This window comes from Equus caballus, chromosome 6 (assembly GCF_041296265.1).
Source record: "Equus caballus isolate H_3958 breed thoroughbred chromosome 6, TB-T2T, whole genome shotgun sequence".
Lineage (NCBI taxonomy): Eukaryota > Metazoa > Chordata > Mammalia > Perissodactyla > Equidae > Equus > Equus caballus.
The window spans coordinates 57,047,048-57,074,108 of NC_091689.1; positions in this window are offsets into that span (position 1 = coordinate 57,047,048).

The window sequence follows — 27,061 nt, forward strand, 5'->3', positions numbered from 1 at the left end:
TTATGTAACCAAGAGGACAAAACCTCTCCAAAATATAGGAGAATGATAGGTGAGAAATACAGTTGAATGAGGGTTGGAATTTGAGCATTAGCATAAAGAATATACAGGCCAGAAAGCAGTTATAAAGAGAATATTATAAAAATAATATTTCTTTAAATGCTTTTTTCTAATCAATAAAAGAATAAAAAACCCAAAACATTAGTCTACAAAACATGCCTAAAACAAAACAAAACTTCTCATTCGATCATGAATAACTTTGATTGGAATTGGTAAATCGAGAGAACTTTGTTGCCATTTAGGTCATTTAGGCCATGTGGTTTTCCCAAAGACCCCTTCCTCCCTCCAGAACTTGTAATTTATACTTTGGTGAAATAATATTGCAGACTGCATAGCTAGTGTCTTAGTGGATGAAAATTAAGTTTCAGACATAGCTCCAAGTCATTTACTCTCCTTCTTTTCATCCCATTAAAATATTCCTAGTAAAGCACTAAGTAACACAATTAATCTTTCATAATCTAGTTAGTATTGCAACAAAAGACTTACAGGTTTCACTGACATTTTGGTGGCTGCCTCTTAAGTTTACTTGATAGAACACAGCAAGAAATCTATTATAATTTCATTTTGCATCAATTGTCTAAATTATTATCAATAGTTAACTAGCCATTAAAATATCAGAATGTATCTCTAATTTAGCAATATAATTTTCTTAATTCTAGATTCATTTTTTACCCTAGTGCACTTTTTTACCCTAATTTCTCAAAAATCTCGTTTCACTCAACAAAGAGGATAAAGGAACTCAGATTCAATACACAACTAATAAATGTATGGCTCTTGCCATATTAATAAAATGCAAAATAAGAAAAACATCACGCAAACAAATCTTTAGTTTTCTTTTTACAAAACCTAAGCTTCCAGAGGACAAGAACATTGTCTAATGTATACAGAAGTTTGTGCACTGTTGGCACTTGGATATTAAAATTCAATATTTACAAGTGGAACATAATTTACTGAGCCATTCCAATGAACAAGCAAATGGAATGTATTGAATATCTTGGGATTACTGAAATGCACTTTTATTTTATGCAACATCTTGTTAACTTTATCTGTTTTTCATAGCTCTTTTCCATTAGAGGGAGGGTGAGGAGAAAATTGGATCAAGGTCCTGGTTTTTAATACTAGGCATCAACACTATGAAAAAAAATCAAAGACACATTAATAAACTAAATATTACCTCCCACTGCTCTCTGGCTACCAGGCACACACAGTTCTTTCCACTGGACTCCTAAGAGGGCCTTCAATAAAGTAAAACTGTGAGTTTGACATTTCTCTTGCTTGCTGCCAGGAAATTCTAAATTGAGTCCCGGTTGTTTTTCAGATTAATCCATTGGAGAGAACAGAATCTGAACACAGTATTTTACAACTTTTTGAAAATTCATTTACGCTAAATTTAGGTCTGAGTGTATGTATATATCCATAATTATAACACACTCCTCTTATATCAAGCACTCTCTAGTAACATGGCTGTTAAAAAGGCAAGGTAGTCATTTTTAATACGTGACAGTAAATTTTCTGTGAATAATAGAAACCAAATCTTTATAGCAAACATCCCAAAATGCTATATTTTAAAAATTGGTCTGCTTACAAGAATTCACCTATTTGCTCTCCTAAAATCACAAAAGAGAAAAACATCTAGTAACAGCTGAGCTATTTGTGCTACATCTGGGAAGAAAATAGTAGTTTTTATGAAATCTTACTCAATGAGACTTGATGCTTTGTTTGAGTCTTCATTCATATGTCAACCAGGCAAATGCACAACAAGGTGCATTTTCAAATCAAAAGATTCTAGTGGTTTCCATATTTGCTTTCTGATCTTTTCCAACACACTCTTGGAATGGGGCTCCAGGAAGGGGACCTCGCAGCCTTCACTGGTGAAGAATGCAGTGGGTTTGTTCCCTGGATGTGCGCTGCATGAAGCCATTGCACCTGGGCAGTTCCTATTGATAGAGATTGAATGGAATTGCACTTCCAGGCTTTTTAAGAGCTTATTTGGTGCTTCACATGAGACTTTATTAAAAATAGCACAGCTCTCAAAAACCTTTTAAGGCACTGGATGCTTTTTAAAAATCTAATAAATATGGATGGCTGATTAAGGAATGTATTTTGTATACTGTATGTTAAGGTTGGTTTTCTTTTTATTCATTTTCCATCATTCTTTTCCCTTGCCTCTACTGAGAGCTTCAAGTAATAAACTGACTTTTTACAAGTTTCTACTATTATCTATACCACAAATTCCTTCATCCTAGTGGGAACTCTATCCGCCCTTTGCCCTACTCTAATCATAAATAAATAGCAGTTTCAGTTTATTGAGAGCTTACCAAAATCGAGGCCAAATTCATTTTCCCAACAACTTTTCAGGTATACATTATCCCCAGCTAACAGACTAAAAAGTGAGGCTCAGAAGGTTTAATATTTGCTCAATATTACAAATCCAGTAGTTGGCAAGGCCAATATTCGAAAATAGTCTCTGATGCTTATGGTTATTGGTGTGGTGATAATAGTAATGTTAGGAATTATGCAAAGTAATTTTTGTATATTGTCTCCTTTAATCCTAACTTGATTGTAGGAGTCTTACATTCTGACTTCAGAGTGATGTTTTTCTTCCTACGTATAAGCAAAGTCCACCAATTAAGGGTTTTGTTGAGCAACGCTCAGGTGACCTAACCATGGGAGTAAATGATGGCAGCTCTTACCAAGGACGTAGTGTTTTACCTAGAGTTCTGAAAACAGAGAAAACTCCTCCCCAGATTTTGCTTCCGAAAGATTTTATATCATTCTCTTCTTCCCCAGCCAATTCCAAGTCTAGATGCTTATAGAGAGAAACTTCCTTGGAAAACTATCATTTTCAGAAAATTGTTTTTATTTATTTTTTTGCCTTCAACTCAGAATTCTTGTGCAGAAAATAGAAGAGTCAGTAAAGTGACAAGTGGAATGACTTGAGCAAAGTGGCCCTGGGGCTCTTGCAAACCCATGAGCACCTGGAAGCCTACAGAGGGACCCAGCCTGGCTTCCCAGGCAGAGCTGATTTCAGGTTTTCCAGAAGTGCCCTTGTCTGTAGGGGTGGTCAGAGTACAGAAAAACTGTTTTCCAGTTTATTTAATGGGGGCAGGAGGTCTTTGGTCAATGTCTTAAAAGATCTAAGGAGGTGATAAATAGAACCCTGCTTAAGAAGCAAAGAAGCTTATAACTTTGGTGAAATCCTCAGGCCTTAGGTGAGATGACGATTTCATTCTTTTTATTTATTTATTTTTTTATATTTAGGTTTTTTTTTTTTTTTTTTTTTTTGCTGAGAAAGAGTTGCCCTGGGCTAATATCTGTGCCAATCTTCCTTTGCTTTTTGGTATGTGGGCTGCCAGCACAGCATGGCTGTAGGTCCATAGCATGACTGTAGGCCCTAGGTCCACACCTGGGAACAGAACCTGGGCTGCTGAAGCAGAATGCGCTGAGCTTAACCACTAGGCAACCAGGACTGGCCCTTTTTATTTTTAATTAAAGATAGTCAGGGATGATTCTCAACCTCCCTCTTTTCATGGTCTTTTCTTCTCTTTAGTATAAGTCTCTTTGCTGGTTCTACCAATGGTAAAGGAGAGGCTCTATCGTTTTCATTACCGTGTTATATGCAAAGGGCGAATAATTGTTCCAGCCCTTAATCATGTGTTCAGACTTCCCTAGACTATATAATCTTCTCAAATTTTACTGCATTCTGCTAAATACTTTCTGATTTTTAATGTTCCTATAAATATGAATTCCCAAATCATAAAGATCATTTTACCTAAATACCACAGAAAGTAATTATCTTTTAAAATTCATACTGTGTATAGTTCATTATTTTGTAACCTATTAAATGTAATTCAACTTAAAAGTTTATCTTATACTTTCATGTAGCAAAAATAAGAAAACGAAAGCTTAAATGGAAGTTCCTTAAAAGAAATGTTCCTATAATTTTAGAAGTTCCTATATTTAGAGGAAAAATAACTTACATAGAAAAAATTAAAATTGCATTATAAATTAGGACCTATACTCAAAATCTTTTAATATATAAGATATTTATTCATTCATGGAAAACAGTTATTTTATTTTAAGTTGATAGAAATTAGCCATAATTATGTATATGTAATTTATCAAGTGATTCCTTATAGGTCATTAAAAAGGAGTTTAAAGGACATTTTGGAGAAGGAATTTTTTTTTTAGATAGAATTTTTCTTTCTGTGGTGACCTGGTATCATGTGGTTGCAGAATTCCTAGCTCTCATCTCTTTGGCTATATCCATGGGATAAAAGGATGACTTCTACATCTTATGACACAGACTCCATTAAACACTTACTGCCTCAGATAGGGACCAGTTTTAAAGGCAGGATAGCAATATAATCTTGAAAAGATTGGGTCTTATTATCTGTTTTACAACAGGCTTTTGAAAATTATTTTGATCAATTCTTTGTCCTTATTATATCACTGACTAAAAGAATAAGGTCCTCCTGCTCTGTAGACTTTTCTTTGTCTATGAAGGCTTTTATCTATATGACTATTTCATTATAATAATTTACCAAAACACAGCCTAAAAATTAACTGGTAATTTATTTTTCTGTTGGTAAAATTTAATTGTGTTAACCTTTTTTATTTCTTGTTTTTTCTATGCTAACATCATCCTCTTAAAAGAGAGACTACTAAGAAAAAAAAAACTGAATCAACTACGTCTTGTCAGAAAAATTTCTTCTGCTAAGACATTTTTCTTTAAAAAAAGTCTTATTAACCTGTATCAATTGGAGAGATACTTTTAAATTTGTGAAAAATCTGAATTATAGAATATTTTCAAAGACAAGCAAGCATCAAGAAGCCACGGTACTCTCTAGAGAGAATGATGAATAAGAATCTATATATAATTTTATCAGGTACACTAGGAACAATGTAACTAGCAGAAAATATTACATTTATGCAAATTTCAGCATTGGGAAAGTAATAAAAACTATTTTTAAGACATGACATTTCTCAGTTTTTCTATTCTTGTTAATTCTCTAGTTGTTTCTTTATTTTATCATCTGCTTATGCTACTTGGCAAACACTACTAGCACCAAATATATAGAGGAAAAATCATAAGAGAAAAATGTAAAATTTAGGAAAGTGTTTTATTTTTTCCTGGAAATTAGAAAAATAAGAAACAATGATTTTAATTTTAAGACCACCTTACCTTAATTCAGTTCTTAGAAAATTAGCACTCCACATGAACATAGATTTAAAGCAATTAGCCAAAAATCAGTTATAAATGTGTTGTAAAGTAGAAACTCTTCTGGCAATGTGATATGAAATATATAGAGAATTGAGAAATGTTATAATAACATTTTATTGCTACTTTTTCTTGAATGCCCATGCTTTATTTATATCATCTCATTAAGTCCAGTCAATTTTCCAGCAAGACGGATGTTTGGATTCTCGTTTTACAGTTGGGAAACCTGAGGCTCAGATAAATTAAAATGTTTACAAACGTTAAAATGTTTATAAAAGATCATTCAAATATTAAGTGGCAGAAAAAGAATTTGAACAGATTTCAGGGAGAAAAAAATGTGAGTGACATTAGAATCCATTTAATAGGCTAAATAGAATTGATGGTGTTTCAAATAGGTAGACTAAGAGATTATTTACAGATTGTATAAATGGGAAGGCCTATAAATTTCCAAAATGTCTATTTAAAACCTTTCAACCAAAAACCTTCCTAACTACAGTTGACAAAAAGATCCTTAGAGATCTGACGACACTATTAAGGAAACGTCAACTACTAGTTCTATAGATCTAGGTGGTCAATTAGTTCTCCATCTATAACTGCATACTTTACATTAAATCAGAAATAAGAATTTTAGATTCTGGCTATTTTCTTAGTGTGGAACGGTAATATTGCAGATTGTGTCTGCTATCTAGCTTTATATATCCCTTTTATTTGTTATTTTATTTTATTTTGGAGGAAGATTAGCCCTGAGCTAACATCTGCCACCAATCCTCCTCTTTTTGCTAAGGAAGACTGGCCCTGAGCTAACATCTGTGCCCATCTTCCTCTACCTTATATGTGCGACGCCTACCACGGCATGGCATGCCAAGTGGTGCCATGTCTGCATCCGGGATCTGAACCAGCGAACCCTGAGCCACCAAAGCAGAACGTGTGAGCTTAACCTCTGTGACATGGGGCCGGGCCCCCTTTTATTTTTTTACCTAAGTTAATAATTTAAAAAACAAGCAATAAAATGTCCTACCAAACATTCAAAGAAGAATTAATACCAATCCTCTCAAACTCTTCCAAAAAATAGAGGAGGAGGGAACTCTTCCAAACTCATTTTATGAGGCCAGCATTACCCTGATACCAGGACTAGACAAAGACGCCACAGAAAAGAAAATTACAGGACAATATCCCTGATGAACATAGATGCAAAAATCCTCAACAAACTATTAGCTAACCAAATCCAACAATACATTAAAAGGATTATACACTATGATCAAATGGGATTTAGTCCAGGGAGCAAAGTTAGCTCAGCATCTACAAATCACTCAATGTGATACACAACATTAACAAAATGAAGAATAAACTTCACAATGATATTCATCTCAATAGATGATGAAAAAGCATTTGACAAAATTCAGCATCCATTTATGATAAAAACTCTCAACAAAGCGAGTTTGGAGGGAACATACTTCAACATAATAAAGGTCATATATGACAAGCTCACAGCTAACATCGTACTCCATGGTGAAAAGGTGAAAGCTTTTCCTCTAAGGTCAGGAGAAGACAAGGATGCCAACTTTTGCCACTTTTATTCAACATTGTATTGGAAGTTGTAGCCAGAGCAATTGGGCAAGAAAAAAATAAAAGGCGTTCAGATTGAAAAGGAAGAAGTAAAAGTATCACTATTTGCAGATGACATAATACATACAAAACCCTAAAGACTGCATCAAAAACTTAGAAATGATAAATGAATTCAGTAATTCTGCAGGATTCAAAATCAATACCCCAAAATCTGTTGTGTTTCTATACACTAATACACTAATAATGAGTTATCACTATCACTATCAAAAAGAGAAAGTAAGAAAATAATCCCATGTACAATTGTGTCAAAAACAATAAAATACTTAGGAATAGATTCAAGCAAGGAGGTGAAAAGCCTGTATATCAAAAATTGTAAGATATTAAGGAAAGAAATCGAAGAAGTCACAAATAAACGGAAAGACATTCCGTGCTCATGGATTGTAAGAATCAAAATTGTTAAAATGTCCATACTACCCAAAGCAATCTACAGATTCAATGCAATCCCTAGCAAAATTCCAATGACATTTTTCACAGAAATAGAACAAACAATCCTAAAATTTATATGCAACCACAAAAGACCCAAATAGCCAAAGCAATCTTGAGAAAGAAGAACAAAGCTGGAGGCATCAGGCTCCCTGATTTCAAACTGTATCAGAAAGCTATTGCAATTAAGACAATATGGTATTGCCATAAAAACAGATACATAGATCAAATAGAGAAGAATAGAGAGCCTAGAAATAAACCCACAAATATATGGTCAATTAATTTGCAACAAAAGAGCTAAGAATATACAATGGAAAGGACAGTCTCTTCAAAAACAGTGCTGGAAAAACTGGACAGCCATGCAAAAGAATGAAACTGGACCACTATCTTACACCAAACCATGTGTCTGATAAGGAGTTAATATCGAAAATATATAAAGAACTCATATAAATCAATAGCAAAAAAAATCCAATTTAAAAATTGGCAGAAGATCTGAACAGACATTTTTCTGAAGAAGACATACCTATGGCCAATAGGTACATTAAAAGATGCTCGTCAGGGAAATGCTATCACCTCACACCTGTTAGAATGGCGTTCATAACAAAGACAAGAAACAATAAGTGTTGGTGAAAATGTGGAGAAAATGGAGCCTTTGTGCACTGTTAGTGGGAATGTAAATTGGTGCAGCCGCTATGGAAAACGGTATGGAGGATCCTCAACAAATGAAAATTAGAACTACCATATGATCCAGCAATTCCATTTCTGGATATTTATCTGAAGAAAACGAAAACATGAACTCAAACTCATCTTATGATAGTATTACTGGACTGAGAGAAAAGTACAAGCCTTCAAACACAGAGCTGTTCCTTGGCTTAAAGACATCTTCAAGGAACCAAGCTTCTCTGAACCTTCTACTTTGTCATTTTATGGGCTTGGTCTTGGGACTTTCTCTCATGGGAAGTAAGACGGTTGTTGCAGCAAAAAGTCCTAGAGCCTCTCCTCAAGGAACAATTTTTCATCAGGAAATTTATTTCCCAGAAGCTTCAAGCAAACTTGACCTCAGGTCTTTTGGCTAGAAACGGTCACATGCCCATGCTCTAGCCCCAAAGTAGTACTAGGAATGTGAGGATCTGGAGTTTTTAGGCTCTGTAGAGGAAGGTGGGCTCTGCGAACAAGGAGGAATTATAGAGAAAGGTAACTGCATGAACAGCCATATTGGTAGAATAATGCTAGTTGCTGTGACAAATAGAAACAGTATCCAGTGGCTCAAAGTGATAGAAGTTTGTTTCTTGCTTGTGTAGCATTCAAAAGAGTTATGCTTTATGAGTTCTCAGCTTTCTTCTTAAGTTTCAGAGAACCAGATTCTTTTCATTTTATGGCTCATCTAGCTTCAAGCAATGACTTTTAAGTTCACTGTGCCAGGCTGCATCAAGCCAGGTGAACTAGAAAGAGAGTGGCGGAGAATACCTGCTTCTTAAGCCCCTTAGCCTGGAAGTCATGTGTACCATTTCCAAACTTACTCCATTGGTAAGGGTTAGTCACTTACCCTGTCCACTCCCCACCCAGAAGGAAAGCGTTTGAGAAATATAAGCCTTGACTAAACTGAACTTCCCAGCAGCAACCAAATTGTGAACAAGAAGAGAATATGTGAGTAGGATAATCAAATAGTTGATGGTGGAATGATTACATTTCAAGAGTTCTGATTATGAATACATTATCACCCAGAGGGATATCTCTAACAGGAAATCTCAGGGTATATCAGCGTTTTTACTAATGACTTGTTTGAGGATATATGATGGCATGCTAATCAAATTTTTAGATATCTTGAAGTTGAGAGAAAGAGCCAATACATCAGTTGAAACTTCCAGGATCTCAAAAAAGATCTTAAAAGACAGAAACAAGGGATCAAATTTGGGATAGAATTGCTAGAAATCAACACAAACTCCCATAGTTAGGTTAATATATTCAGCAGCACAATTTAATTGGGCAAATATTTATTTAGTTCCTCTTATATTCAGGGCATTGTGTTAGCCCAAGTACGAAACACAGAAAATAAGAGTTAACAGGAAAACATATGAAAAGGAAAAAAGCAGTGTTAGGTGACGGAAAAACCAATATGCATTTTTAATATAGGGCCTGTCTCACTCTCTCTCTCTCCATATGTGAGAGTGTTTGTATATACGTGTGTGCATGTATATGTATGTTTATATACATACATTTGGTTAAATTAGAAGATTTATAATATACAGAACATTACAGACTCTTTTTCAGATTTTTATCTTGAGTTCTTGGTATGACTATTTAAAGACAAAAACTAAAAAACTTGATTATTTCTGGAAGAGTATGACTAAAACGATAAGTGAATTTCAAATAAATTTTATGTATCCACTCATTCACTCATTTACTTATGATTTGATTCTATTTTTTTCCCTTCAAGGAAGTAGGGTATGTGTATAAATAACTGTGATATAAGGTAGAACAGGAGAAATGCTTTAAAAAGAAGATGCTGATAAAATTAATGAAGTGAAAGAAGAGAAATTTCTTCTAGCAAAAAAGATTAGGAAAAGATTTATAGAGTGGGAGCTAACCTGAGTTGTTCTTTAAAGATAGATAGACCAGGGCATAGTCAAAAGGGAAGAGAGGTGGGATTGTATTCCAAGAAGGAGGACAAAGCTGTCAAACAGAGATATCAAGAGAATTGTAACCTCTGTTTAGCTTGAGTTGCATGAGAGAAATAATAGGGGAAACAGCCATTTGAGTTATTTTGAGATAAAATTGGAGATGATCATCATGATGCATTAAAACTTTTGAAGTTATCCAGGAGCTAAGCAATCAGCAAATAATTATTATATTTTTACTACTCATACAATAGAGACTATTAAGGTCATAAAAGTTTTACATGTGTTTATATGAGGAAGGATAAACAATAACAAAAACAACAAAACAAAAACCTGGAGATATTTAACCTACAGAAGAGAAAATTTATGGTCTGAAGGATTATTATGGTAAAGAAGGACTAATCTTAACCTAATTCTCTATTCTTTTTTCAAAAACTCCCACACTATCCCAAATCCTAAATGAGCACCAAGAGTTAGAAATTGGAGAAAGATTAATTTGAGGGGTAGGGTGTGTGTGGGCTTCTCATTGTCAATAAAAATACCTAAATGTATAATAAACCAAACTTTAGAGTGTTTAAATCTAAGTCTTTGACCTTTGAGCCAGACAATACAGGAGGGTGGTCAAAACATCTTCTGGAAAGCAAGACATGGAATTCCTTTTATTTGTTTTTTTAAAGATTTTATTTTTCCTTCTTCTCCCCAAAGCCCTCCAGTACATAGTTGTCTATTTCAGTTGTGGATGCTTCTAGTTGTGCTATGTGGGACACTGCCTCAGCATGGCTTGACAAGTGGTGCTAGGTCCATGCGCAGGATTCGAACTGGTGAAACCCTGGGTCACTGAAGTGGAGCACACGAACTTAACCACTCAGCCACGGGGCTGGCCCCAAGACATGGGATTTCTGAGGTCTCTATTCCAACACAGAAGTTCTATGATTTCATAAAATATTGAAAGTTTCCTCATATTTCTCCTTTTTATGAAGAAACGTATCGACTTTTGGGATTTTAATTCACTTAATATTTAGGATTTATTCTATGCAAGATAATTGACTGAATATTAGCTATTAACTGAGAGAAGATTGTGTAGAGAGGTAATAGAAACATGAAAAGAAACATTTACACAGTGCTCAACTGATCCCTCTCCATAATCAGTTTTAAAAAGTCAAACCTTTCAAACCTAAGCTATGCAGGACATTTACGGGGAGGAAAACTAGCCAATTGTCACTTTTCTCTAAGTTTTTTTGAGAGTCAAATGTTTGGAATTATTTCACTGTGCCATTATCATTTTAATTCTAGATAGTGAAAAGAGATGATGATTCACTATTGTTCTGAATCAACATAAGCTCCAAAGAATTTCTAAGCAGCTGTCTTCCACAGGCCCTAGCGTATCATACTGAAGCCGCCCTCGGTTATCGGAGGGTGTCCAGAATTGACACACATCTTACCTATCAAATATTATTCTCCCAAACTTCCCAACATAAACTCTCCAGTCACATCAAGGCTGCCCATTATTCACGCTAATTCCATTTTCACCTCTCAACAATTTCTTGGAATGCCCTTCCTCTTATTTCCTACCTGTAAAAATCTACTCCTTCCATAAATTTTCCTGAGGTTTTCCTAACCAGTCTAGTTTATGTCAGCTTCATCCTTCATTGACCTTGACATAGTAATTATTGTCTGTACTTCATATCTTGGTACTTAATCATATCTAAACCTATGCAACTCTTTATTTGTTCCCTATGGGTTTTATTTTTCTCTCCAGTGAGAATATATGTTCTACAAGGTCAGATGACACCTCATACATCAATTTTGCATTCCCTGTAGTATGTAGAATGGTACTAGGAATTAAGTGAATGTCCTTATGAAATAAGAATGAAATGGAGTTGGGTTGAATTGAATAAAGTCTCTCATATTTTCTTTGACTTTGAAAATATTGTCGTCACAAAATAATTTTTATTTTATATATTCTTATCAAAGTATTAAAAATAAAAAAGTACATTTTAAAGATTTTATTTGTTACAAATTTCTTCTCTTTTTACTATTATTACTTTTTGCCTTTATCTGGCATCACTGTCTGCTGTCTTACTACACTCTTACTTTTATGGTGGACCTCCTCATAGAAGACTAGGATATGGTCAAGAGGGAAGAGGAAAGGGATTTTACTCTGAGAAAAAGAATGAGGTATAGTAAGAACAATCTGTAAAAGATGTCATTTTTCTGGCTGTTAAAGATAATAGTAACATGCTTACTTATTTTATCCACAACTATGAAAAGTATGAAAGGAATACTTGTGTGTGTGGGGGGGGGGGTTGAAAATTGAGTGTATAACTTTTTTCTTTTTTTGCTGAGGGAAATTTGCCCTGAGCTAACATCTGTTGGCAATCTTCCTCTTTTCTTGCTTGAGGAAGATTAGTTCTGAGCTACATTTATGCCAATCTTCCTCTGTTTTGTATGTGTATCACTGCCACAGCATGGTGGATGAGTGGTGTAGGTCCATGCCCAGGATCTGAACTTGCAAACCTGGGCTGCTGAAGGGGAGCACACGGAACTTAACCACTACACCATGGGGCTGGCCCGGAAATGTATAACTTTTTGATCAGGTTATAGCAGAGGAAAATTTTAAAATCATATTATGCAAACCAATAATTTGTCTCTGAGTTTTGAGATTGAGCTTCCATGAAGTTACATTTCCTGCCACTACATCATGGTTATTTCAAACTCTATGGTAGACTGTGAGCTCATGGAGACTAGAACATCATCTTAACCACCTTGTTTCCGGAGTATAACAAGATACTTAATGTATAGTAGATGCTCAAAAAATAAAAATATATTTGTTGGAAATGTTGGAGAGGATGTGGGGAAAAGGGAACCCTCTTACGCTGCTGGTGGGAATGCAAACTGGTGCAGCCACTACGGAAAACAGTATGGAGATTCCTCAAAAACCTAAAAATCGAAATACCATACAACTCAGCTATTCCACTACTGGGTATTTATCCAAAGAACTTGAAGTCAACAATTCAAAGAGACTTATGCATCCATATGTTCATTGCAGCATTATTCACAATAGCCAAGACGTGGAAGCAACTCAAGTGCCCATCGACTGATGATTGGATAAAGAAGAGGTGGTATATATACACAATGGAATACTACTCAGCCATAAAAAGGACAAAATCGTCCCATTCACAACAACATGGATGGACCTTGAGGGTATCATGTTAGGTGAGATAAGCCAGACAGAGAAAGACAAACATCATATGACTTCACTCATATGTGGAAGATAAACTAACACACAGACAAAGAGAATGGTTCAGTGGTCACCAGAGGGGAAGTGGGTTAGGGGGTGGCCATAAAGTGTAAAGGGGTGCATATATATGGTGACTGACAATAACATACAACTGAAATTTCACAATGTTATAAACTATTATGACATCAATAAAAATATATATATTTGTTGGGTGAGTAATTACTTCTACCATTGTTCTACTTATTGTTTTTCTGGATCACATTTGCTTTTCTTCTATTGGTTATTTGTCTTTCTATTGTTGTTTTCTATTTGCTTCCCTAAAACAAAACTCCTTTATGAAAAGGTCTTGTGACTACTTTAAAAATCAGATTCTCAGGCGCTTCTTCACAAGCTTCTTCCATTGATAGTATCTAACTACACCGAGAATTCCTCGAGGACAATGGTGTGTGTCTCATGCATTGCTGCATTTCCAGCTTCTAATCCAGTGTCACGCATAGATAAGGAGCTACTCAATAATAGGGAACGAAATAATATTAAATAAACAGGTCTCCATTTTGCCAATGTAATCATTGAGACGTGATAATGAATAGTACTGTTTTGCAGTCTGATATAGCTGAGAGTGTTACTTAAATGTTATAATTCTTATTGGAAGGACTTTGGGCGCAGAAGGATTTTGCATTAAAATTCTAGCTCTGACACTACAAGCTACTTGACATTGGACAAGTTAGCTAACCTGTTTACGTCTCAGTTTCTTCAATTGTAAAATAAAGATAATAAGAGCACTAACTTCATAGGATGGTTACAAAGGTTAAACGAAGTAACGCATGTAAAGCTTGTCATATACTAATTGCACAATAAATACTAGCTAGCTATTGTTATCACTGTTTTCTTCCCATAAAATAGAAACCACGTGCAGAAAGGATATCATATATGAATTCATTTATGTACCAGTCGCCTCTAATCTTTGCACTCTCTACCTTGTTATATCATGATTCATAATAAAAAATATATATTTGGTCTTCATTCCTGTTCCTGGCACAGAGCTGCTAAAACGCTTAGAATTTCCTAAGTAATGAGAGCAATAAGGTGAGGAAGAGGGGTCTTTTGTTTTTCATAACAAGCTCCTTTCAATCACACCAGAGTTTAGGTTAAGTGGTGATTTTTGGAAGCCCCTAAGGATAGAGGCTAGTTGCCAGGGGAACCAACCCTGTGATTAGAGGGTTGGCACTTTCAGCCCCACCCCTTACCTCCAGGGAGGGGAGAGGGCTGAGGTTGAGTTCATCCCCAGTAACCAGTCATACAATTATCTATGCCTATGTAATGAAGCCCCCGTTAAAACCCAAAAGGACTGGGTTCAGAGCGCTTCTGGATTGGGAACTGGGATGGTGCTGGGAGAGTGGCACACCCAGAAAGGCATGCTCTTTTTCTCATACTTTGTCCTATGCATCTCTTTCATTTGGTTGTTCTCGAATTTTATCCTTTTACAATAAATAGGTAATCTGGTAAGTAAAATGTTTCCCTGAGTTCTGCGAGCCTCTGTAGCAAATTAATCGAACCTGAGGAGGGGGTCGTGAGATCCTCCAATTTATAGCCAGTGGGTCAGAAGCACAGGTAACAACTTGGGTTTTGGCTGTGGTCTGAAGTGGCAGGGGGAGGGCAGTCTTGGATATTAAGACTTTAACCCGTGAGTTCTGACTCTATCTCCAGGTAGATTGTGTCAAGAATTGAGTTAAATTGTAGGACGCCCAGCTGATGTCCTGAGAACCTGAGAATTACTTGGTGTGGGGAAGCCCAACCCCCACCCAACAAACACTCACGTATCTGGTGACCAGACGTGTCAGAAGTGAGGTACTCAGAGAAGTGCCAGAAGAATATCGTAGAGAGTAGAGGAAACACAGAAGGAATGTGTTTTTCCTAAACACTCATTGATACAACTATAGCAAAAGATCTTTAGTAACACAATAAATAACTTCATCTATCTCAATCTCTTTAGAAGCATGTTTGTATTAATAAGATCAAACAGTCTATTGAGCAACTAATATGAGTCAAGTATCATGATTTATGCATTTTTTATTCATAGTCTCATTGAATCCTTACAACACCCTATGAGATAACAACTCTTATCCCAGTTTTACAGGTGATGATGTTTATAATTTCTCATAACATGTACTTTTTCCTCTTATTGTCTATCACCTATACATATTTATATAATTTTTGCTGGTCATTTTTTAACTTTTGTCTCACCATTAATCTGTAAATTCTGAAATGGCGTGTGGACCATGGCTTTTTCTTTTTTTTAAAATCACAGTATCCCTAGTGCTTTGCACAGTTCTCAACATATAGTCAGAATTCAATAAAGATATATTGAGTTAACGAATGAAGTAAGTTAAGACTATACCCAAGATGATATAGACTAACGTGGTGGAGCAAGGGCTCAAACCCATAGCTGACTGTAGAGCCTGTGCTCTTTACCATTACACTGATTCTCTTATTTAACACTTGTGGCTTCAGACAAGCTTTTACTTTATTCCCCTGGCAGAGGTAATTTTTCTGGTAGGTGAACTTGACCATCCCCTCTGGCCATTTCTTTTCAGTCTCTTGTGTAGGCCCTTCTTGTACCCTTCTCTCACTCTTCTGTGATTGCTGTTAGGTCTGGTCTTAGTTTCTACTCATCTTACTCATTAGCACACCTCATTATGATTCCTACCTTCAGGTACCACTCACATTCTGGTGACTCTCCTATCTGTATCTCTAGTCCCAGTTTCTCTTTGGGGCCTCGGTTTTCTGCATCCAAAATGTCCTGACATTTTTTTGAGATTTTATTTATTTTCCTTTTCTCTCTCAAAACCCTCCTGTACATAGTTGTATATTCTTAGTTGTGGGTACTTCTAGTTGTGTCACATGGGATGCCACCTCAGCATGGCCTGATGTGTGGCGCCAGGATTCGAACTGGTGAAACCCTGGGCCACCGAAGGGGAGCACATGAACTTAACCACTTGGCCACAGGGCCAGCCCTTGACATTTTTATTTGATGCTTCATTTCATATTAGATTACGTAAAAGTGGATTATCTTCCCCTGACAATTAGAGTCCATCTGCTGCTCTCTACCTTTGTGAATGGTCCTACCCAATCCAGAAGCTTCCCTTTCTTCTTACTAAGACTGTTTCTTTTTCTACATTCTCAGTGCCACTCCCTTAATTCAGCCACTTGTTATCTCTCTCACAGTTTACTGTATTGTCCTTCCTTGTGTAAACTTCTAAATTTTCTCCCAGTGCCCATTTTTCCCTCCTGATCTCACAACTAATCAGAGTAACTATATGTCCTAGAATCTGCAAGGTCTGGCTTGCCATGAGCCCAAGTTCAATCCAATAGACTGTGAGTAGAAACGGTGTGTACAAATTCTGGATCATCTCTTTAGGGAGAAATCTACTTCCTCTGAGACTCTCTGTTTCCTGCTTTCACAGGCAAATAGTAAAAAAATGCATGAGCAGCCACTTGGGTTCCTGCATGACTTTATGTAACATGACTGTCTCCTGCATGGACCATCTGCTTGCTTTTAGATTTTTCGGTAAAAGGGAAAACTCTTCTATCTCATTTAGAACACTGAATTTTAGGGTCTTTTATAGCAGTTTAGACTGTAGCCCAAATACCTCATAAAAATAATTTGCTTAATGCTAATCTTGCTCTAATCCATCCCCCGTACTTTTAAATGAGTGTAGTCTTTCTAAAATGCAAATATGATCAGGCCAATTTGCTCAAAATTTAGAAGTGGCATTTGCTTTGTTTTATTTCCAAATTTTCTTAAATAAGCATATATTGATTTTATAGTCATGAGGAAATAGATAAATCCATTAGTGACTCCCTCAAGCCTTCAAAATAAAGTTCAAGTTGCTTAACAGGGCACAAAAAGCCCTTCGTGTTCTGCTTTTTGTCTATTTCTAGAGTCTTAACTTTTGTCACAGCCTCACAGGCCTCCAGGCACGTGAATCTTTCAGTCCCTGCATGGCGACAGGGCCTTTTACACACAGTGTCTTTACGTCTTCTGCTCTCTCTGTCTGGATGCCTTTCCACGTTTTCTGCCAGGCTAATGGCTACTCATCCTTCAAGACTTAGGTCAAGTATTGTACCCTGCATAAAGCCTTTCCCAAGGCCTCAGTGTCAATTAAATGGCCCTCATCTTGGTCTCCACAGAATCCTGTCTGTATCTTTTTCAGGCACATTTTACATTAAAGTCTATTTCCCCACCAGACTTTGTCTATTCTCCCATTAAAAACGTCCTGCCATTTAACCAGGTTCTATGCCATTTATCTATGTTTCTATGCTTAATTGGTGTTCAAAATTTTTTTTATCAAAAGAACGTACACTGTTTTTTAACCAGATAGTTAAAAGTGAACTTAGCCTCTATCTGTTGTAATTTCAACATTTTAGCCCATACCAACTCCCTATAAAGTCATAGAATAATAGGAATATTTAAATTGAAATGAAGTTTATAATTAATATAATTAGAATCTGATTAAGAACGCATAATTTCTTTCAACGCCAGCTTTCTCAAATGACTTTTAAAACTTCAGTGCTTGGAAAGGATTTAAGAAGTTCCTATGAAATGTTATTTTTGATTCTTGTAGAGGTAACATTATTACAAGAAATGGAGATTACAAAAAAAATTTTGCAGTATTTTATATAGCAGATAATCAGTGGTTGCTGAATGCGTAAATGAATGGTTTTGCTTTGGTAAATACGTCATTTATCAAACACTGAAAGATTGAATTTAATTTACAACTATTCTTGAAAGCCACTGTTTAGGTCCTTGGGACCAAAGTAAATAAAATTGAAGAATTTACCATATTCTTTAGAAATCTCTCAGTTCTTAGACTTCTTTGGTTGGGAGAGGGTTTAAAAATATCCCACAAGTGAGAAAAGGATTATACTTCTGTTTTAAACATTCATATTTTATAAAGATTTTTTATTATTTGTTCTAAAATTTCAGAATGTTAATTCTAAAGGAATTCAGGATTTTTTGGAAATATGATGCTTACTCGACTGACATATAACTTCACACAAGTTAAGTATGAGACCGCCCCAGTTATGTGTTGATATTTTAAAATTAAAAGAAAAATTCATATTTCCAAGCCCCTTTATCCTTGCCTTAGGTTTGGTTTATACATAATTAAGAGTTCTGTAAAAATGTTATTTTTGTATGTTTGCATATATTCATTTGTTAAGCTAGTAATATAAGCACATGGACATGTCTTCTGCTGCAAATATAAAAGTGTATATTGGTCAAGGAGAGATTGTAAGATCACAGCCAGCTTCCTGGGTGTACAACCTGTGCAGTCACAAATGGATGGTGTTTAGAAGGCCCTTCTTGGTTTAACGCTCTGCTATCACCATGTTGAAATTTTTAATCATTTTTGAACAAGGGGCCTCAGATTTTCATTTTATTCTGGGCCCCACAAATTATGCAGCCAGTCTTATATATAACTTAAATAATTCTCCTGATTTTGAACAAATCATCAGAAAGTGTATGGCTAAAATGCCAATTTCTAAACAGCTACCATGAACAACAAACTTGGGGTCCTCGCTGTCTGCCAGGCTCCCGCTCACCCAGCTTAGCTGTCAGGAGCAGCACGCAGGTTAAAAGAGAGAGATTCTCCTAAGTGTCAATCCGGTCCTGCTGGCTCAGGAGAACAAAGCTGGGCTGGCAAAGTGAATCAGATAGCGTCCTGTGCACGCCCAAGCTTCAGAATAAAGCCGGTAGGTCTAATTTCAGCTTTACCAGCCTTGCTAGTGTCCCTTTAAGTTGGCTAAGTCGGCTCTACCTGTAAGCAAGCAGTCTAATGTTTTTGTGATCTTGCTACTGTGAAAGTATTTAATAATAAGCCTCAGAAGTTGGGAGGTAAGAAGGAAATCTATGATGTCTAATGCCAAGGTGGTGTTCAATGTGTTGAAAGTTGATTAAATTTCCTTTTAACGCCCCTTGAAACTGACATTTTGCTATCGTTTAAAATTTTTCCCTCCAAACTATTTTTTATACCCATGATTTAGAGTGATATACAGCAAAGCAGTGGCTATGAATTGGCTCAAAATGATTCGAGGGGTAATGAGCAGGGATTGAAAAAGAGTCTGCTCCTGTTCATTTAAGGAAAGTAAAGCTAACTTTATCCTGCAACTGCATGCCAAGGCAGGGTCACAGATTTGAGACTCCTCAAATAGTGCCATCCAAATTTTATCGGTTTGAAGTGATAACTAGGTTCCAGAATCCCGTAGATTGATAAAAGGAAAATATATTTAAATAGATTAGAGCATTCTCAGCTACCAGTTGCAAAATTGCTTGCTATATTCACAAGCTTCCATTTTTAAAGTTACATCTGTTTTAATCGAGCTAGTCTAAATTTGAAAATTAATATAGCATACTTCTACATATTATACCTCAAGTATCTGATTTCTAAAGAGGATTATTGTTTGCATATGTATATCTATCATAGGAAAATGTGGAAGCCAGACCTGAAACCATTTATATACCACTGATGATGTATTTGTTAACATGTATGAAGTAGAGCCTTGCAAATACTATTTAAATGTTCAAATAATAGAGCACAGAGTACTTTGTAAATGGAGTAATGCAATGTCTTCTATATAATTGGCCACCAGCTGTGACCATAACAAAAGCATTTATTTACCACCAGTTGCATACATCCTTTTTTTCTCCACATCATTCTTTTTTTCTCCATATTAATAGCTAAAAAAACAGAAACCCAATAAGACTTTCTTATAATAAAAGCCTGAAATGTTAAATACCTCTTTTCTTTTGCTTTTGAGTTTAGTCCAATGGTTCTATGTTATTCAACCCAATATTTCCTTTTTATGACAGATATTTTTAAATGCCATTCTGTGCAGTAAGCATAGGAAAACAGAAGAAAAGAATAACCATAGGACACTAGAATTTTAAAAAATGTAAGTCCCAACAAATAATCCTTATTTGCATTTGATCATAGAAAGTGGGAAACGATCTTAATTTATGCAGAGTTAGCATCTCTCCAAAATATAGAACAATGATATTCTTGTAGAAAAATTCTCTATATTAAAAACAGGATGGAATAATTTTAAAGAATCACACAAAGCATATCATTTACCCTGAATTTCCACCACATATCAAGACATACAGTCAGACTCTAGTACTCAAACAGACCTTGGGAACCCTAGCATTTGACAGGTGACAGGAGGTAGAGGATGAATTGGAATACAAAACAGTAATATAGGAAGAAGCTGCAGTAGTGTGGTAGACTCTATGGGCAGTGTCAGAATAAGGGTGGGAAAGCTCTGGTCACACAAGAATAAGTAAATAATTCCAATACATAATCTTCACATGTCTCTTATCATTCTACAATAAATGAATATAAATATGAATATAGACTATAAACATGCTTATATCTTTATTACCGCATTACCTCCATTTCATGTATTTCTGCTATTTAATACTATTCTTATAATACTGTTTAAAGGAGGCTCAATTTTTCTTTATTTCATGTTTATATGTGACAGCTACAAAGGAAGAATGATACAAATGAAGACTAGTGATGCAAATACCATGAGTGTCATTGTCATAGGTAACTTAATTTTCAAATATGGTGAACAATTCTTGATAAAATTCTAAACTAAGTAAAGTAAAATCTTTCATAGGTTTTCACTATAGTCACATATCTGGAAAATCCAGTTTATGTAAAAACTCTTCATCTTTCAAATGGTGACAAATTGTAGGCTCAGACCATTACAAAGAATTTTTTCCCTATATGGATTTCTGATGGTATATTTAAAATTTGAGAAAAATGTAAGCCAATATATTTCATTGTGTGGGACTCATTGCAAGGCCGGCAGCATTCTGGTTCCCATTCATCAAATGCCAGTATATCATTGTGATATTATTGTGACAAAATCACCCTTAGACATTTCCAAAATGCGCCCTAGTGGGAGGTACCCCTTCCATCAAGAAAACTAGGTTCCCATCTGTTTGTTTAAGAAATAATTTTGTGATAAATAATGTAGGCATACTTTCTAGTTGAGATATTTGCATTTAGGCTAAAATACGATTCCCATTTTTATATGGATTAATAAGGCATTTATTCCTTTATGAAAATCCAACTTTACTGGTAATAAAGGTAACAAATTTAACTTGGAAATGTTAATAGAAACTTACTAATTTATATGACCGAAGGTAGCATAGTATAAATATATAGTATTTAGCATAATACAGTATAATTTCAAGTTCAAGACCTGGTTCAGGTCTCAGTGATGTATTTTACTAGCTATACGATCTGGTATAAATTAATTAGCTTTTGAAATCTCTCATCATGTCATCTGGAAAGTGGAGATAATGTTTTATAGAGGGAATGTAGATTTTTAAAAGCCTATTTAATAATTAACCAAAATATATTAACTATTACTACACAAACAGTTTTAGATTTGGACTATATATTTCTTGACTTTTTGTTTATTTATGAAATAAGTAAATATCAGAAGATACTAAAGTGCATTAATATCTACCAAAGTAAGGAATTCAAAAACATAAGTAACATTTGCATTATGACAAAAGTCATAAAATGTGTGAGATAGAAATAAACTGTTTTTCTATCTCAGAAAAGATTTTTTCCTAATTGTTACAAATTTTATCCAGTAAAGCATTTTCTTTTCTTTTCTTTCAGTGTCATGATTTTTCTGTTTCCAATATTGGTTGAAATGTGTCATAGCCAAATTCTGCTGTTGTCTCCATACCAAGTAGTGATGGCAGTCTCAGCCATGGTCATCTGCTTTTGGAGAGTAGGCAAGGCCTTAGCTTCCCCAGAGCCTAGCTAGTATTTTTTAAACATTTTTGAATTAGAGTGAACACACTTATTTTCTCTACTTTAAATGTCTCAAGCACCTAAGCCAAATTTATCCACCCAAATTATAGATATCCCCAGATGTAGCATATGTGTAAAGCGTGTGTCTATGCTTGTTTGCCCTTTAACCCTCAGTATCTAAAGACATTTTTAACAACATAGAGTCATTTGGAGGGTGGAAGTGAAGAAACAAGGTACACTTCTCCAATCAGAGCTATGGCAACCAGAGGTCTTCTTTCTCCCAGTCCCTCTTCTGCCTTAATTCACTGCAAAGCAGTTTGGCTTCAGGTTGTTCAATATTTAAATCTTATGGATTGGTAATATGGTTAGCGATGTATTCTTTTTAACAAAATCTATTACAATAACATTTGAGCATTGTGCTGGGGTCATTTATCTCTACAACTATAGTATGCATTTAAAAAAAAAAAAAACCATTCTTTTGATGTGCCAATGCCCCTTATAATTCCACCACTTTACATGATCAATGACTAGATTAAGAATAAATGAACTGGTTTGGCCTGAATGTTCATATTTACACAAATCTGTTTTTATATAGACAGATCTCTTGGCAGGTTTTGGATTTTATTACAAGATGGGCTTATTGAAAGGATCTTGTGGATGGATTTATTAGTCTCTCTTTTTGACCCAGTCAAATATTTGTTGAATCAGATGGAGCTTTGTGCTCCCCTCCCATAAACAACACCATCTCATTGCCCCATGTGAAGGATGTGCACACCAGCCCCTAACTTTCTTTGCCTTTTTCTCAGACTTTGCTCTCCTTTCCTGACCCCCCAGGCCCTATTTTCCTTATCCTGCTTTACTTTTTTTTCATAGCATTTTCACCACCTGGAAACACGTATTATTTATCTGATTATTGTCTGTCTCTTCAGTAGAAAATAATCTCCTCTGGGGACAAAGCTTTGTTTTGGTCACTGCTCCAACCTGTGTCCAGGAAATAAAGCACAATAAATATTTGTTGAAGGAATGAACAAAGCAAAGGCTTTTCTTGGTCTTTATTAATGTAACCGATTTACGAAATTCTTTTGTTGCTGTTGCCTCAAGAGGTTCTATCTAAAATTATACTTAAAAATAGAGAAGAGTAGATCAAATTACAGACAAACTGCAGAGCAGAATCATTACTTTATTTAACTCTAAGTGGAAATCTGGTAACCAAGAAATCTTGGGAGACTAATTGAGGAATTCTTAGGAGCTTTCAATATACTCTTTCTGCATCCCAGAGAATGAAGACCTGAAACTCTTGAAAAGCAACACATTCACACTTGTATTTCCATCAGACAATTTAAATAGTAATGTGAATCCTATTTAACACCAAAAACACCCACTCATATGCTACCTAATCTCTCCTGGGTAAGTTGGCATAGTACAGAATCTGTCCGCCTGCCATTTCCAGAGTCGCTAAAGAATAGATAGTTATTTTCTTCACTTAATACTTGGGCTATCAACTTATATTCCCAAGTCAGCAAAGACTGTCAGAGAAGAAAAACCAAATCATGAATACTAGCTCCCATATGGTACAGTTGGGAAGTTAATAAGCGAGCAGAGAACAGAAGTCATGTATCTCAGGATATGGTACCCTACCAATTGCAACATATATTGTCAAAATCAACTGATGCATTTTGTAAGGTAACCATATTTCCCCAGGAGGTCTGGGGATTCCTAATTGCATAAGCATCCACATCATTTGCATATATTTGCATGCCATGCTCAAATCTCCTCTTACATTCACATATGTAAAATAAAATACCTAGTGAAATCTTACAGTAGTTGTGGTCAGGCCAAATATTCAAGAAGTCTCGAGGAGGTAAGGATCTGAATGGTCAGTGGCACAATGGGCCAGCTTCCTTAATCTCCCTCCTTACATTAGGGATAGTTCCAGAGTGAACCAGAGAGCACAACTAGAAAGAAAGAAAGAGGATCAGAATTAAGATTGTCCTTGAAAGAGTTATGTCTGCTAATGCGAATATATTGAATATTTAATGGCTTTGAGGCACCATACTAGGTCCCCTAAGAATTGTTTTTGAGATTCTAGATGGTATTGAAGTAGAAGTCTGTCTCCACATAGAGTATTGGTGCCAGAATCTTTACATAAATGAACTGCTTCTTATTCTTTCCATTGCCTTCTCCCTCTTCCAAATAATAACAACATATATACTTAATTCAGAAAAGCATGCTTTGGTTTAAAGTTCTCATTAAAGCTTAGAAAAAAATTGCCAGTATATAATTTTGAGGTTCATAATTTCTCTTTAAATAAGCTATAGGTTAATGTGTAAAAACCCCTGTGGATTTTTCCCTTTGTTTAAATAATATCCTGTAATTCAAGCCAATATACTTTACAATAGCATGTTAAAAGCAAATAGAAAAGCAGTTTAGCTCTAAATTAAGGTTCCTCCATCAGCATTTCTACTCACTCCAGATATTTTCTGATACAAAGCTTTGGTCTCTCCTTTCATGATGCTATTCTGCAGCAGTAAAGCAAGTAACCACAGCTTCATAATGCTAAGCACTCCAGTGGGAAACACAAACAGAGTGCATAAACCAAAGTATTCATTGCATGAGGTTTTATTAAAAGGCTTCACCTCTAAATTGAGCTGTCATACACTGTTGGGAAACTTTTTACCACAGTTTATTTTAACTATGTAAAACATTAAAGGAATGGAATTTCTGCAGCTTTTCATATAATGGGCATGACCTCTCTTACACACTACAAGCAATCTATACTGCATTTAATCAAATTGGCTGGAGAGTAAAATCAGGCCATATGTTTTCCCACTTTCCCCAATTCTCAGAAATGACCCCAACCTCGTTAACATGCTGTAGATTTTTGTGTACACCCAGCAAACTCTTTGGCGTTCTTCTTGAGAAACTATACTGCATGATTAAAAAGTATCCTTCAGATGAGAAGGACATGGGGTAATTTATAAATCATTCATTTGTGACACAGCTTTATACAGCATTTCAAGGAATTGCATTAACTGCTTTTGCAGGTTCCTCAAATGTTGCTTTCAGTTGACAGTGTCACGGGTCATTACTGAGTTTTTCCTTATGTAAGCAATACCAACTTTCTATTAAAAATACTAATTTCCACCCTACTACAGTGTCTTTTGAAGTAGTGTGTATATTAAAAAAATCAAGTTGCTTTGAAATATTAAAGGAATATATTTAACTGAAGGGTTTTCAGACAGGTTGTTTTTCTGTATTCCTGATGACAGAAAGATTTTAGCCTACAAAGTCAATAGTAAATTTTATTAAAGTCATTATTTTCCTGTTACCAGCCTCGTGCTTTAAATAAACTACAGCTGACAATGCTATCTTGCATACTGTCATACTGTAAAATGTCTCCTCTTTATTACCGCAGAGACAACTCATTTAGAACTTTGAAAGTGTTTTCACATTGGAGTTGCTCCTTTGCAGAGCTGGCCTATGGCTGTGTTTAAAGAACGTAGTTGTTACTTCTCTTTTCCTCTAAATATTCTAGGGCAAAATATAAACTTGCCAACACACCACTTTTTAGATAAAGATTAATGTCCCTTCTTCATAGATAAAATATATCTCAATCTTTCCATATTAATGTGCTCTGATGACCTACGACATTATTTTTCCCATTAGCCCATTGTGTGTAAGGAAGAGCAGAGCACTTGACATGTGTATGAAATGTTTTGGTCCAGGAATTTTTATTTTCCCCTAAATTACACTCTTTAATGTATAACCCACCTCCCTCTGCATCATCTTCTTGATCAGCATAGTCTTGATTATAGGAATGTATAATTGCTGGAAATTGAATGATCATCCAGAAAACATTTTTATGAAAACCAGGAGGAATATGTTTATTATTTTGGAGCCCTGGCATATCATTCCAAATTGTGCCCATTTAACTCTCTGTATCACACACATTTTGCCTCACCATCCTTTGACATCCTTTGCTGATGCAATAATCACTTTTAAATAGATTTACTTTTCTTCTCCTCATGCACCCAAACCCCTACCTACTCACATGTACTACTATGAAGAGAACAGAAACAATCAGAGGAAAAAACCCCAACAACTTGCCTTTATATTTGAAGTCAGATGTAATCAATGCCACCAAATCCATATGAATTTCCAGACTTTTTTCCCTATTTTAAGATATTCCTATAAAGTACATCTATACTGTTCAAGACTATCACTCTAGTCTTCAAACTTATGGTCAGAATTGCTAGACTCTCCTTTCTTTCCTTTGGAGAAAAGAGCAGTGCAGGAGAGTCCAGATGCGTAGTCAACTCTGCATAGATATGGCCAGTCCTCTCTTCCTCCTCCAAATCTGGCGGTGTTTCATTTTAGCTCATGCTGCACTCAGACCCAGAGGAAAAATGAGAAGATGTGTGTAAACCCTTGTCCTAGACTAATAAAGACTTGATCAATGGCAAGTCTTTGATTTCAAATCCAGCTCTCTCCTGTTCGATCTTCAGACAGTAATCTTTGCTGCTGGTCTGTGCCTACATTCAGATCTTGTTGGTATCTATTTCTGTGGCATTTTAGACCAAGTGAAGCAGAATGGAGATCATAAAATGTTCTTCCTTTGAAAGGCGAAATAATTCTTTTCAAAACTATATCATAAATAAATAGGTATTGTGTCGTCCGTACAAAAAGAAAAACATTCCTTAATTTATAAACATTTCCAATTTTTTCCTGGTTTATTTCTTCAGTATAATACTAAGACTAAGCTATGTTTAGATATTTTGTATTTAAATCACTCTCTCTCCTCACTTCACACACACACACAGAAACACACACACACTCCACATATACACATACACATACAACACAACCCGTGAGCTCGCCAATAACTATAACAATGCTGAATTTTCCCCATGTCTCTTCCACACAGTTTAGAATCTCAGCTAAACTACAATCACTGGAGTTCCTAATACTACATGGTGTGAACCTAGATGTTATCAAAATGCCTGATTTGTGATGTGTGTGTTACTGTTCACTTAAAAGT